Source organism: Cebus imitator, unplaced genomic scaffold, assembly GCF_001604975.1.
Source record: "Cebus imitator isolate Cc_AM_T3 unplaced genomic scaffold, Cebus_imitator-1.0 Scaffold32, whole genome shotgun sequence".
NCBI classification, from domain to species: Eukaryota; Metazoa; Chordata; class Mammalia; order Primates; family Cebidae; genus Cebus; species Cebus imitator.
In genome coordinates this window covers 684,413-700,652 of record NW_016107347.1, presented here as the reverse complement: position 1 = coordinate 700,652, position 16,240 = coordinate 684,413, and the positions used below count along the sequence as shown (strand labels likewise).

At 39.5% G+C, this 16,240-nt stretch overlaps 1 protein-coding gene and 1 pseudogene across 6 annotated transcripts in view; both read right to left on the bottom strand.

Annotated features, from left to right (window-relative positions):
• Nucleotides 1-16,240, bottom strand: part of WARS2 (tryptophanyl tRNA synthetase 2, mitochondrial) — a 112,265-nt gene that overhangs the window by 40,855 nt on the left and 55,170 nt on the right. The gene's annotated exons all lie outside the window — the stretch shown is intronic.
• Nucleotides 10,906-16,240, bottom strand: part of LOC108301070 — a 9,952-nt pseudogene continuing 4,617 nt past the window's right edge. Inside the window, exon 2 of the transcript XR_005199397.1 lies at nucleotides 10,906-12,416. The product of XR_005199397.1 is annotated as an RNA-binding motif protein, X-linked 2-like (transcript). The remainder of the gene's footprint in view (nucleotides 12,417-16,240) is intronic.

Below are 16,240 nucleotides of genomic sequence, written 5' to 3'. Positions count from 1 at the left end.
GTGGGGGGAGGGGAAGCAGAGGAGGGGAGGGGAAGGGGTGGAGGGGAGGGGATCTGCATCCCCAAGAGAATGTGATCTAATTGAAGACTGAGGACATTGTTTATAAAAAGGTAAGTAAAGGTATGATGTGGGACCATGATCACGGCCAGTTTGGAATGATACAAAGTAGGATTCAGAGAGGAATTCCCAAGAGGAAGAGAGAACTGTGGTTTGGTGGTCAATGAGGAAGCCTTCAGACATAGAATCAAATTTCACTGGAGATTAAAGGGGCCTCAAGGGCTTTTCATGTGATTTCATTTATTTTGCAGTTAAGGAAATGAAGGTCTTGGGATTAGTGCTAAAGACTACTGCTGTTGCCTTAAGATTTTTTAAAATACTGTGGATATTATAATTTAATGTATAAGATCTTGGGCTAGAAATTAGGAAACATACACTCTATTTCTAATATTACTTCCTAATAAGATTATTTAAATTTTCTATGCCTTGGTTTCCTTTTACTTTTAATAAAACCATATTTGGGTTTTCAAAATTCTTCAAAAGGACATTTTAATTCTAGGCAATTATTTAAATTATAAAAAACATTTGTACCCTGATCATGTTTTCCCTTTGGTTTATACTTTCTAATGCTGACGTTATAATAGGAAAATGAAAGGAAAAAAGTGCAATACAAGTCTTTTAAAATGCTATTTTTCCCCTGAATTATTTTATAATACATTCCACAGTGAAAAATCCAAAATCAGTACGTATCAATAAATGTGCTGTAATCAAAAGACTCTGAAAAATAAAATGTTTCATTATCATTTTTAACCACCTCCACAACAAAACAGTAATAGCGGCAATAATTTACTGAACAACTACCATGTTGTAGGCATTTATGCTCAGTGCTTTATATAAATTAATGCATTTAATCCTTATAATACCTTTTATGGCAGGCATATTATTTCCAGATGAGAGAAGTAAGGCTCACAGAATTTACTAGATTGCCCATGGTCACACAGCTAGTAGGTGGGGAAGTGGAGGTTTCCGGCCAAGTATCACTGACTTCAAAGCCCGTGTATGTTCCCTCTGTTAGCTACTGTGCTTTGCTTAGCTATTAAGACTTGATCACATTTGTTGTATTCATTTTGTAACTTTTCAATTGATTTAAAAATTTGCAAAATAAAAAATCACAGGGCCAAAAAAGACCATTCTTACACAGGTATCTTTGTTGTATTATGAGCCAAGTTTTTCTAGTGCATATATCTAGGAGCAGAATTGCTGAGTCATATGTATGTGTATGTATCTTCAACCGCAGTACTTCAGAGTGGTGAACTATTCCTAACTATGCAACATTATACACTTTCTACCAAGTTCCTATGGTTTCATATCCTCATCAACGCTTGGTATTGGCAGTCTTTTTATTTTTGCCTAATCTAACGGAAATGAGGTAGAATCTCATTATGGTTTAATTCTCTTTGATTATTAAAGAAGTTGAGAACTCTTTTTATGATTATTGGCTATTTTTTACCTCCTCTTCTATGAAGAACCCACTTAAATTATTATGCCTATTTTTCTCAGATTGGATTGTCTTTTATAGATTTAAGAATGTATATATTCTAGGTGCTAATATTCTATTAATTACATGTAGAGTGAATATTGTCTTACTGTGTGGCTGCCTTCTCTTTATGTTATCTTTTGACAAAGACAAGTACTTAATTTTACAAATCAAATATATAACTTCTGATAACAGACTGTTGTATCATAGAAGAAATCTCTCAATGCCCCGCAGTTATGAAGGTACATGTGTGTGCGTGCATATATGGATATATACATATAGCTGTACACACAAACATACACGCATATAAAATGTGTGTGCGTGTGCATGTGTGTGCGTGTGCATGTGTGTGCAGGCTTTAAAGTTTTATCTTGACTCTTCACATTTAGGTCTGTATCTATCTGGAGTTCTTTGCATATGGTGTCAGATAAGCATCTAATTTCTTCTTTTATTCCCTATATGAATATCTGATTATTCTAGCACCATTTATTGAAAAGACTGTCTCTTCCCACTGCTTTGAAATGCTATCTCCATCAAAAATCAAGGCTCCCTGTATGAAGAATCTGGTAAGGGTCTGGTCTTTCAATTCTGACTCATTAGTCTATCTGTAACTGTGTCAGTATCACATTGCTTTTAAAAAACACATCTTGGGACCTAGTAAAGTGAGGCTTTCCACCTTCTTTTTCTTCAAGAGCACTTAACCCATCCTTGGCCCTTTATACATATCAATATATTTTAGAATCATCTTGTCAAGTCTCAAGAGGAAAAAAAAATGTGTTCATTTTTCCTTCTTCTTTTTAGATCAGATTAGAAGTTGCAGTTGTTGGCTGGGTTGCTGTCTGGGATCACATTGCAGCTATAGATTGTTTCAAGGAGAACTGACATCTTTATAATGTTGAGTCCTCCAATCCAGGAAGCCACAAAGCATGTTAGGTCTTTTTTATACCTAATGCTAGCTCCTGAGAGCTAATCTACTTTTGATATGTGAATGCCAAGGCCACTTAAATTTGGTATTTCCAAACCCTACAAAGTATAATCTATTTTCCTCTCAACTCATAAGATGGCAATCATAAAATAGAATGTGACATCATAGTTCCATTGTCCAGAACTGTGCTTGATCCAAGAACTGAGGAGGAGATGCAAATGATTTGTGGCTTTGAGGATATGAAAAATATCCTTCAGGTAATTGAGAACAAACATAATCTTACATTCAAAATCACAAACATGCACATAAAAGGCTTTCAAGTGGTGAAATCCCCAAATCATAATTTAGAAACAATATTTTAAAAATAATTCCTACTTGAGAATTGAGACAGAGAGAGAAGTTAGCATAGAATGAGTACCTATTAGTAAGGCTTCCTCCAGGACCTAGGGACCTTAACCAGTTCTGGGTTCCTGATATGGGAATAAGCAAAGGAATTTTCAGTGCAGCAAGAAATGATTAATGGGCTTTAGGGACTGATTGATGAAGAGAAAAAGTGAAGCAGAAAAACAAACTCTGAAGTTAATAAATGGAAAGGAAAAAAATACCATCCCGAAATACTTGACCTAGGAAGATAAGGGACTGTTTATGGTAATGTAAAGGGTTACGAAGACTAGGAATTTTAAGTTGAAAAAAACAGGGATTTTTCATATATATTCCTCCATCTTCAAACTCAGAAATTATTCCCCAGGAGAAATGGAGAAAACAAATTCTTGAGAAAACCAGAAGAGAAAAGCACCAGAGAAGAGACTGGGAAAAAAGTATAGTGACCAGTGGGAATGGGGTAGACGGGATTTAATACATCTTTTCCATTCTCTAGTTTCTGGGATTCTATACATTAGTGTAGAGGGAATGATATTATCAGGCAACGAGAGCAACAAGAAGTGTTTTGTTCAATTTTCAAGGCGCTATTAAAAAAATACAGCCTCTAAATGGGAACTGGATTCCTGGTCTTAAAAATATACAGAGAACGTCCTGCTCTTCTGCAGTGAGTTTATGTTCCCGTCTGTTCCCTCTGCAAGAGTCAGCAGGTGGCCTGACGGCATGGCAGGGGAGACATGCCAGGTATCATGAAATCACGAGGTTGGAATGTGGAGTTTGGGTGGTGGGAGGATGGGGGTTCTGTGTTCAAAATCGCTAGAGTTAGAAAAGAATGAAAACGAAAGGAGCTTGTCCTTCCCATGGGTTTGGACAGGAGACAAACCACAAAGAAAACAGCTTCTCGCCTAGCCCACAGGCATTCATTCAAGGGGAAGCCTGGAGCATCAGCCTACAATTCCACTGCAGTATGCAGAGGATAAAAAAGAAGTATGTTATAAAGTAGGTTTTCATTTCATTTCAGGTGTATTTCCTTGGTAAATGCCACTTCCAACCAATACATTTACTGGCTCATTTTTATAACAGAACTAGCAGTACCAAATCCCTGGGGAGCTTCAGGCCTGGGATTTGATATGTACCAGAAGAGAGGATGGGTATTCAAATCAAAGGGAGAGTATACTTATCATTTGAACAGACGTTGCTGAAACTATTCCTGTTGTACTGAGCACATTCAAAATGTATAAATTCCTTAATTTTCTTACTGTACTCAAAACCAATTGAAAAATCCCAAGTTATTAATTATCGCAAAAGAATTTTTGTGATTAACTTGAGAGCTTCTGTCTTTAATTTCAAGTGAATAAGATACATTAAAAGAAGACTGCCTACTAGTTTTGAAACATTTTCAGCTTCAGTACAGTGGTGAGAAACAAAGACTTCAACTAAAGATTTCAGGACTCTTCTTACAAAGTCCTGCTTGTATCCAGCGGTAACAGGAATTGTTCATTCATCATACTTGTTTTAACTGCAGTCAAAGGTAAACCACAAACTTGGCTCAACGGCCACACTATGTCTTATTGGTTTCATAAATGTCATTTTATCACAGATTGTAATTAAAAAAAAAAGTGTTCAATGACATTACCAGTTAATTGGGATGAAAATCTCTTTCTGTAAATGTATTTATTCTTCTAATTGTGTAGAATTTAAAAATATTGTTTAAAGCTCTCACTCCTTAGCTCTGTTTCTCAATTCTATCATTTACAATGCCTTACTATTTCAATCCTACGTTCCTGAAACATATCTCCAACATTTTCTTGAAAATGCCTCTACTGCCAATTAAGGATTGAAAAGCTGAAACAGAGAAGACCCGGCGTGCCACTGGCTGGGTGGGGCCGGGTGTTCCCCTGAAGGTCTGGCCATGCCGCGGCATTGTTCTGCTCTAGTCAGCTCTTTCCTCCAGAAAGCACTGGAGAGTCCTGGTCTGTTCAGAAATGCTCACTCAGCACCAAGAAAAATGGGTTCATTTCTGCTTCGAAATGAAACCAGATGATCAGATCTGGGAATCAACAGAGTAAATATTAATTCAGTATAAGAGAAAGGAGGGCTTATATCACCTCCAAATAAGAAAAAAAATTTTAGGCCAACGATTAAAACTGAAGGAAAAATATTTTTAAAAAAGAAAAAAAGGATTGACTAATCAATTAGACTGTAAGCTCCTTAAGGGCATAAATGATAAGCACTTAATATGTATTGTTAGTTCAGTAAAAGAGTTTACAAGGAATCAGCTTAATTAAGTGATGGGGGGCGTGGGGAATGGGGACAGCAAACCAGCATGGCATGTATGTACCTATGCAACAATCCTACAGGATGCAAGATGTGCACATGTACCCCAGAGCCCAAAGTACAATTTAAAAATATATCTATTCCCCACAGGTTTACTTAAGTCATTTTCAAATTTCAAGAGTTATTCATCTGTTTTCCTTACATGCCCTGTATCTACCATCCTTCTATCACGTGATAAACTGCTTTTGCAGATGTAGTTTCCTTCTTGTGATGACTTTCAGCTGTCAGAAACATGCCCTGGCCCTTTCATGTACCTCATCTCATGTGGTGAAGGTAGGAATCATCAGCATCATTTTCCAGGGAGGGCACTGCAAAGCTACATAACCTGCATGAGGTCACACGCAGTGAGTGATCTGATTTTAGCTCTTGCCAGTGGACTCCAAGTTCTGTATTTCTTCCAACACATTGAACTGCACGTAATTTAGAACGTCTACACTTCAAGCATCCCACCCAACCGCTCCCCAACACGCTTCTCAGAAGGGGAAAGCGTACCATGGAGATTTTAATCAAAAGGTCAAGGGCACACAACTAGTGGCACAGCTAGGGCTAGAATTCAGAACTCTAGTGCTCTGCCCGTCACACCACATAATGTTCTTCCCCAGGTGTCATGTTTTGAATGTGTGCCCCTCTCAAAAATTCAAATGGAAACTTAATCCCCACTGTGGTAGTATTAAAAGGTGGGGCCTTTTAGGATTAAGTCATGGGGGTTCTGTCTCATGGATGGATTAATGTCCTTAAAAAAGAAGCTTCAGGCTGGGCGTGGTGGCTCACACGTATAATCCCAGCACTCTGGGGGCTGAGGTGGGTGGATCACCTGAGGTCAGGAGTTCAAGACCAGCCCCCATCTCTACTAAAAATACAAAAATTAGCCAGGTGTAGTGGTGGATATCTGTAATCCCAGCTACTCAGGAGCCTGAGGCAGGAGAATCACTTGAACCCTGGAGGCAGAGGTTGCAGTGAGCTGACATAGCACCATTGCACTCCAGCCTGGGTGACAGCGTGAGACTCTGTCTCAAAAAAAAGAGAAAGCTTCAGAGAAAGTTTGCACTGTTTTGTCCTTCCACGCCTTCCACCACGTAAGGACACAGTATTCCTCCTCTCTGGAGGATGCAGCAACAAGGCACCATCTTGAAAGCAGAGAGCGACCCTCATAACACACCAATGCTGATGCCTCACTCTTGAACTTCCCCATCAAGAGCTGTAAAAAAATACATTTCTGTTCTTCATAAATTAACTAGTCTGTACTATTTTGTTATAGCAGCACGAGTGAACTAAGACACTAGGTTTTTAATTTTATAATGTTCTTTCCTTCTGTAGCTATTTCTCTTGTACCGAAACATCTTTTGGGGCTATTTTCTTCAGGTCTTTTTTTTCTTCTTTCTGTCAAACAGTACTGAGTGAGTGTCGCCCCAGCAGACAGAAATGATAAAATATAAAGTCATGACACTTTGGCTCCCGGGAAGGATTCATCATCACCTCAGGGCAGCCAATCTATATTTAAATGCAAAAGTTATACGTAAGTAAAGAATAAGGAGGCGCTTCCCTTTTATTCTTAGAAAGATGATTAAAACTAAATGAACAATTATCTAAACATGATACAAATAATTAGAAAATTTTGACAATAAGGTGTAGATTTTAGATCTTTCCTCGCTTCTCACGTGAGCATTTATTGCTATAAATTTCCCTCTACACAATGCTTTAAATGTGTCCCAGAGATTCTGGTATGTTGTGTCTTCATTCTCATTGGTTTCAAAGAACATCTTTATTTCTGCCTTCATTTAATTGTTTATCCAGTCATCATTTAGGAGCAAGCTGTTCAATTTCCATGTACTTGAGCGGTTTTGGGTGAGTTTCTTAATCCTGAGTTCTAATTTGATTGCACTGTGGTCTGAGAGATTGTTATGGTTTCTGTTCTTTTGTATTTGCTGAGGAGTGATTCACTTTCAATTATGTGATCAATTTTACAGTAAATGCGATGTGGTGCTGAGAAGAATGTATATTCTGCAGATTTGGGGTGGAGAGTTCTGTAGATGTCTATTAGGGCTGCTTGTTCAAGTTCTGCATTCAAGTCCTGGATATCCTTGTTGATTTTATGTCGAATATTGAAAGTGGAGTGTAAAGTCTCCCACTATTATTGTGTGGGAGTCTATGTCTCTTTGTAAATCATTAAGAACTTGCCTTATGTATCTGGGTGCTCCTGTATGGGGTGCATATATATTGAGGATTGTTAGCTCTCCTTGTTGCATTGATCATTTTACCATTATGTAATGTTCTTCTTTGTCTCTTTTGATCTTTGTTGATTTAAAGTCTGTTTTATCAGAGACTAAGATTGCAACACCTGCTGTTTTTTAAAGTCTGGTTTCAAGTCTACTTTATCAGAGACTAGGAATGCAACCCCTCCATTTGCTTGGTAAATCTTCTTCCATCCCTTTATTTTGAGTCTATGTGTGTCTTTGCACATGAGATGGGTCGCCAGAATACAGCAACAAAATTGAAAGAGATAGAGGAGCAAGATCAAAAAAAAATTCAAAAGCTAGCAAAAGACAAGAAATAACTAAGATCAGAGCAGAACTCAAGGAAATAGAGACACAAAAAACCCTTTAAAAAAAATCAATAAATCCAGGAGCTGGTTTATTGAAAAGATCAACAAAATAGACAGACCTCTAGCCAGACTAATAAAAAAGAAGAGAGAAGAACCAAATAGATGCAATAAAAAATGATAAAGGGGATATCACCACCGATTCCACAGAAATAAAAACTACCATCAGAGATTACTACAAACAACTCCATGCACATAAACCAGTAAACCTGGAAGAAATTGATAAATTCCTGGACACTTACACCCTCCCAAGACTAAACCAGGAAGAAGTTGAAACCCTGAATAGACCAATAATAAGGGCTGAAGTTGAGGCAGCAATTAATAGCCTACCACCCAAAAACAGTCCAGGTCCAGATGGGTTTACACTCAAATTCTACCAGATGTATAAAGAGGAGCTGGTACCATTCCTTCTGAAATATTCCAAACAGTACAAAATGAGAGACTTCTCCCTAACTCATTTATGAGACCAACATCATCCTGATACCAAAACCTGGCAGAGATATAACTGAAAAAGAAAACTTCAGACCAACATCCATGATGAACATTAACGCAAAACTCTTCAACAAAATACTTGCAAACTGAATGCAATCGCACATCAAAAAGCTTATCCACCATGATCAAGTAGGCTTCATCCCAGGGATGCAAGGCTGATACAACATATGCAAACCTATAAATGTAATCCATCACATAAACAGAACCAAAGACAAAAACCACATAATCATCTCAATAGATGCAGAGAAGGCCTTCAACAAAATTCAACAGCTCTTTACGCTAAAAACTCTCAATAAACTAGGTATTGATGGAACGTACCTCAAAATAATAAAAGCTATTTATGACAAACCCACAGCCAGTATCATACTGAATGGGCAAAAACTGGAAGCATTCCCTTTGAAAACTGGCACTAGACAAGGATGCCCTCTCTCACCATTTCTATCAATATAGTATTGGAAGCTCTAGCCAGAGCAATCAAGCAAGAAAAAGAAATAAAGGGTATACAAGTAGCAAAACAGGAAGTCAAATTGTCTCCATTTGCAGCTGACGTGACTATATATAATAAGACCCCAACATCTCAGCCCAAAAATCTCCTGAAACTAATAAACAACTCCAGAAAAGCCTCAGGTTACAAAATCAATGTACAAAAATCACAAGCATTCCTATACACCAATAACAGACAAACAGCCAAATCATGAGCAAACTCCCATTCACAACTGCTACTAAGAGAATAAAATACCTAAGAATACAACTAACAAAGGATGCGAAGGGCCTCTTCAAATAGAACTACAAACTACTACTCAAGGAAGTAAGAGAGGACAAACAGATGGAAAAATATTCCATGCTCCTGGTTAGGAAGAATCAATATCGTGAAAATGGCCATATTGCCCAAAGTAATTTATAGATTCAATGCTATCTCCTACCATTGACGTTCTTCACAGAACTGGAAAAAAACGCTTTAAACTTCATATAGAACCAAAAGAGAGCCCGCATAGCCATGACAATTCTAAGCAAAAAGAACAAAGCTGGAGACATCACGCTACCTAATTTCAAACTATACTACAAGGCTAAAGTAATCAAAACAGCATGGTACTGGTACCAAAACAGACATACAGACCAATGGAACATAACAGAGGCCTTGGAGGCAATGCCACACATCTACAACCATCTGATCTTTGACGAGCCTGACAAAAACTAGCAATGGGGAAAGGATTCCCTGTTTGATAAATGGTGTTGGGAGAATTGGCTATCCATGTTCAGAAAGCAGAAACTGGACCCCTTCCTGACACCTTACACTAAAATTAACTCCAGATGGATTAAAGACTTAAACATAAGACCTAACACCATAAAAACCCTAGAAGAAAAAACCTAGGCAAAAACCATTCAGGACATAGGCATAGGCAAGTACTTCATGACTAAAACACCAAAAGCAATTGCAACAAAAGCCAAAATAGACAAATGGGATCTAATTAAACTTAAGAGTTTCTGCATAGCAAAAGAAACAATCATCAGGGTGAACCAGCAACCAACAGAATTGGAAAAAATATTTGCAATCTACCCATATGACAAAGGGCTAACATCCAGAATCTACAAAGAACTAAAGCAGATTTACAAGAAAAAAACAAACAAACTCATTCAAAAGTGGGCAAAGGATATGAACAGCTACTTTTCAAAAGAAGACATATATGAGGCCAACAAACATATGAAGAAATGCTCATCATTACTGGTCATTAGAGAAATGCAAATCAAAACCACATTGAGATACCATCTCATGCCAGTTAAAATGGTGATCATTAAAAAATCTGGAGACAGCAGATGCTGAAGAGGATGTGGAGAAATCGGAACACTTTTAAACTGTTGGTGGGAGTGTAAATTAGTTCAACCACTGTGGAAGACAGTGTGGTAATTCCTCAAGGATCTAGAAACAGAAATTTCATTTGACCCAGCAATCCCATTACTGGGTATATATCCAAAGGACTATAAATCATTCTATTATAAGGACACATGCACACGAATGTTCATTGCAGCACTGTTTACAATAGCAAAGGCTATTTTTATCTTGAATGAGACAGTAAGTACAGGTAATAGATCAAGAAGTACTACAATTTTAAAAGTATAAAAATGATATAAAATGTTTAAAAAATTAGTTTTTCCTCATGAGAAAATTCCTTTTTCTTTTTTTTTTTGAGACAAGGTGTCTCTCTGCAGTGTGGTGGAATGATCAGAGCTCACTGCAGCCTCAAACTCCTAGGCTTAAGCAATCCACCCTCCCTCCCAAGTAGCTGGAACTAGACACACACACAACTACATCTGGCTAATTTTTTATTTTTGTATAATTCCATTTATATGAAATATCCAGAATAGGCAAACCAATAAATAGGAAGTTAATTGCTGGTTGCTAGGGACAGCGAGGAGGGAGGACTTGGGGAGTTCCAGTTTCATGGATACAGGGTTTCATTTTGGGATGATAAAAAATGTTTTGGAACTAGACAGAGGCAATGGTTACACAACATTGTGGATGTCAAGCACCAATGCCACTGAATTGTTCTCTTTAAAATGGTTAACTTTATGTTACATGAATTTCATCTCAATACAAATAAATAATAAAAGCATTGCAAGGAAAAAATGTGGAAAGGGGCATATCAAACAAGAAAGTCTTAATGAAAAAGAAAAGACATTAACATTTTTTTAAAACAGGAGGGTTTGGTCATGGAGCTGGTTGATCTTAAAAATCCTATCCCATTCATTCACATCAAGCTGTCCAAACCTAGTAACTGGAAAGGTCCCACGACGCTGAGCTCTAGACCTGTAACACAAAAACTAGAATTCTAGAATTATCCGGTATTTTTCCTTTCCTGAAAATTCCATCTTCAATTGGGGTCTATGGGTTCAAGAGCCATATTTATGAACCAAAATTCAGGACACATACTCTGGTACAGGGACAATGGATGGTGCGAAGAATATCCAGGGTATCTGTTGAAACTGCAGCCCTCTCAATGACTGTAATACTCAAGGGATTAAAAAAATCCAGCCCCAGAAGTTTTAGATATAAAAATAGTAACAACTCAACTGAATTTGACTGCATTTAAAGAACATAACTATTTCCAAATCTACTGAGCAGCTGAACAATCTTCAGGAAGCCTATGGTCACTGTGATTCGAAGGCTCCAGCTCTTGGGAGCGCTGGGCCCTTTTATGCCTATGGGATTTATCTCAGCTCCTACTTCAACTTCTATGACTACACCCTTCAGAACGCCTGTTGTACAGGCTAGAATGTGTGTCTGAGCTCTGCCCTCTGTCCCTATTCCTGGTCTTTTCTTTTGCCTCCCTCCTGCTTGAGGACTTAGGCTAGTGGCTGGGTTTCTCCTTCTTCAGCTCCCGCTCTAGGTCCTCTGCTCCACCAGAGTAGGCAGTCCTGGCCTCGGGGAGCTTCCGCCCCTCCCTGGACTCTGACTTCTGAGCTATCTCTGAGTTCTTGTTGCTGTTTTTCTTAGGGCCAGGTCATCCTTTTCCTTTAGTGTCTTGTTTCTGAATGATGAAGAGGATGGTTGTTCTGCCTGTACCTCCCAGTCAGTTTTCTCTCTTTCTTTATTTCCTTTTTTTCCTGTTTGTCTTTTTTGTGCTTTTTTTGTTGGTTTTTCATTTTCAGGGCTCTGACACAAATTCAGTGAGGGGGTATGAGCCCCACAGCCCTTCTCTGGAGCTCTTTGGTCACATCATCTATTTCTTCTGACTCCTTAGGAGCCCGATAGTTAGACACTTGATCCACTCAGATAGTTCTTCCTTTGATCTTGATCCCATTAAAATTGTCAACAGCCAGAATTGTGCTCCGCTGGTCTTTACAGGAAAGGAAACAGAATCCTTTGGATTTTCCATTCTTCTTGTCCTGCACAAGATTAATGTTAACAATCTCCCCATGTTGTGAGAACACACATATGATGTCCCCTTCAGTCAGTTCATAAGGAAGTCCTCCCAGGAAAATCCAGGTGCCGTCCTTGCACTTGGAGTGCCAGGACACCTTATCGACCACCCCAAGATGGACCTGTCACTCATTCAGTTCGTTAATCAGCTTCACCTTAAAGGGTTCATGTCTGTGGGCTTGTGCCCAGCGTTCAGGTACAAGTGCCTGAGCAAGGCAGCGTGGTACATGCCCTGGCTAATTTTTGAAATTTCTTGTAGAGACGAGGTCTGGCTATCTTGCCCAGGTTGGTGTCAAACTCCTGGCCTTAAGTGATCCTCTTGCCTTGGCCTCCCAAAGTCCTGGGATGACAGGTATGAGCAACTGCACCTGGCCTTCATAAGAAAATTCTAACATTGATTTTCAAGCGTTCATTCTGGGGGTAAATTATATTGTCATTATCTCTTGTGGCCAACTAACGATTATCACTGCTCACACATCCACATCGACACCTGCCTGATTCCCTTCTTCAGCTGATTATCTGAGAACATTTATTATTTGGCCAGCCGCTGAGAGATGTGGCTGTCCGCACCGAGTCATCAGACTGTTACTAAACACGTGAGGATTAAAATACACGGGTTTTAAAACTTTTCTAGTTGCGTACCCTTTTTCAAATGTAATGTTCTCAGATGTGCCTACTAAGTGGAATGGACCAAATAAAAGCTTGAGAGGTGGATGGATAACAGCAGAGTCGGTGAGGGAGCTCTGGTGGGTCCCCGCCTGCTCTTTTGACCTCACACCAGTCAAGCACAAAGCGGGCTTCTCAGAGCACAATCTGAAGACCACTTTCAGACATTTTCAAAGTCTTAGTATTCTGCTGAAATTAAAACTGTGTTCCTCAGGACATATCAGTTAAGTTAATTAGCTTAACTTTTCGCATGTTTTCCTCTGTGACTCTGACTTTGTGGGGTGGTCAATGCCCTTCCCAGTCATTCTCCAGTCACACCACCTGGGGAACTCAGCTGACTACTCGCCTTTCTCCTGTAGAGTAGCCCCCTCCGCATGCACAATCTTCCACCATCCTAGAATGCCCTTGACCCCCTTTTCTGCGTGGGGAACTCCCCCCTTGGTCATCAGGCTATAATAATCTCTGATTCTGAACCTCTTAAACACTCTTCTTCCTCCTAACAAACACACCCACACAGACTCCATGTTCCACCACACACACCATCATGTCTGTCTCTCTCAGAAGAACAGATGCCTCCTTCATCAATTCTTCATTATTGCACATGTCACATTGGTAACTTGGAAAATATTTTTTATTTGCTCCATAGATATATTTTCCTGCCTAGAATATGAGCTCTTCCAGGGAAGGGGCTATCTTTTTCCTCTTTATATACCCAGTAAATAGCACAGTGCCAGTACATTGCGGTCCCCTAATAAATGTTAACTGAATCATGACAAATCCTTTCTCCCATACTTTGGCTCCAAATGTAAAGGGTAAAATAACTATAAATAAAATACGTCAAATGTTTCAGTTGCAGGCCATTGCTAAACAAGCTACATTCTAAGAGTTTGTTTAAAAATTCGTTCTTTGAAACTCAGAAATTGAATTCTTTAAATGGGAAACAGACCATCAAAGTCTCTTTGAGCCTACAAAAGTACTGAAGAATGGTTTCAACAGCACGTGTTCAGCTGTACCTAACCGCCATCCATAAAATTGTTTCTGTGGGCAAGTGAAATCCAAGGGCCATTCTGGACACCAGAAATCTATTCAGTGGTGGCTTTGATTTTGTCGTAGAAAGGACTGAAGGGGAGCAATTATGCATGCAGAGAAGGTTGCATATGCATATATGGTAAATTCTTCTTAGACTGTATGATTACTTTGAGGAGGGGCAACAGGTTAAATATCCTCATGCATTCATTGCCTATCCTGACACTGATACTGTGACTATGGACTGCCAGAGGCAGCAGCCCCGGCCACCACTGGAGGAAAAAGAAAAGAGCAGAAGGAAGGCAAGAGGACGGGATGACAGCAGAGGCTCTCAAAGCGTGTTCCCAGTACCAGCAGTGTCACCATGACGGGAACTTGTTAAAAATGCAGTCTTGGGTTCCAACCCAGACCTACTAAATCAGGAATTCTAAGAGTGGGGCTTATCCCAGAAGAAAAAATGAGAAAAGTTATGCAACCAGTGCTTTAACAAGCCTCTCCAGTAACTGTGACGTATGCTCAAGTCAGAGCGAGGCTTTTGGGCACCGATAACCTATTCTTAAAATTCACTTCAACTGCAGAAAATGAGGTACAGATAGTAACACTATGAATGAATAGGAGAAGGTCCCTTCTAAGCCAACAGTTCTCAATCTTGCTGCACTGTAATCACCTGGGAGCTTTAAAAAATACTGATGCCTAGGCACCACCCCCAGAGATTCTGATTTAATCAGTCTGGGATTTGGCGTGAGCACTGGGAGTGTTAAAAGCTCCCAGGTGATTCTAATGTGAAGCCAAGAATGAGAAACCACTGTTCTAAGCCAACTGCTACATAATTATCTCCCAAAGCTGCCAACCTGCTAGGAAACAGTGAAACACACACACACAAATAAAAGGGCTAGGTTCACTTGCTAGTAATTTACATTTCAAGGTAATAAAATCTCTAAGACAGTGATTTAATAATGTTCGGGAAGAGGCCCCTTCAGCTCCCAGCAGTTTGGATATTACATGGCAGCCATGAAGGACAGAAGGTTATGAAGCTGTGGTCATAGCCTCTATGCTGGTGAAAGAAGACATCTGTGACAATAAGCAGGCATGCCATCTTGGACGGCTAGGTAGACTTACTTGGTAAAGTCCAATTCCATAAATCTCTACAACTTTGGGATTCAGAAAGCATATAAAGCCTGGACATCACCAAAGAAGTAATACCACTGAGGAGTTTTCAACATCCGAACTGTAATGGATTGGAGACAGAATTATCTCTGCCTAATTTTCTACCCATGACCTTGCTGGGGAAACTCCCTAGTTCCTTCTGATCTCTCCTACCAGAAAGTCTGGATTCAACACTCAAGCACTGTAGGTGGGTCTCGGCGTTAGCTCAGTTGGTTGGCCAAGACCTGGACTAATATCAGATGGCCTTGGCTACATGAAGTTGAGATGCCAGTGATTTTTATGTGCAGTGTATGATATAATTCCATGACTATCTCAAGTGTTCTGAATCTTTGCGAGGCAGTGTGAATTTCTTACAAAATACCCACAATACAAACAGGAAAACACACTTCTAAAGTTATTTTCATGGCATAAAATAGTTTACAAAAAAGGAAACCTCTTTCACTATTATTTCACCTCTTCTAGGAGCAAATAAGTCTCATGTTCCACCTAATCATGGCTCCCTTTCTCATCTGACTTGTAGACTGATACAAGACTGCGGGTTGTTCCAACCACATTTGCATCAGTTCAGATCCTTCTGTCAGCTCAGACTGGTTAACCTTACAGGAAGTTAGAAGAATGACAAAACCAAGCACTAAAATATGGTTATGATAACTGGCTTGGTTATAAACCATGGTTGAGAAGCACAATCTAGTGCTACACTGCCGGGATTCAAGACTTTGCCCAATTACTTATACGGCCTTGGACATGTACAAAACAGGGATAATAATAGCACCTACCTCGTAGGGTGGTTAGGAGGACTGTGTCAAGTTTTTGTGACTTCCTTTTTGACTTTTTTGTATCGTTTAACTTTTCTAAAAAATCCATGTCATTTTTGTGTCACCAAATTTTAAAAATAAGCCTGGGCCAGACGTGGTGGTTCACACCTGTAATCCCAATACTTTGGGAGGCCAAGGTGGGAGGATCACTTGAGCCAGGAGTCTGAAGCCAGCCGGGGAAACATAGGGAGATCATGTCTCTACCAGAAAAAAATAAATAAATAAAAATTAGCCAGGCATGGTGGCATGTGCCTGTAGTACCAGCTACTCAGAAGCCTTAAGTGGGAGGATCACTTGAGCCTGGACATCGAGGCTGCAGTGAGCCATGACTGTGCCACTGTACTCCAGCCTGGGCAAGAGAGCAAGGCCCTGTTTCCAAAAA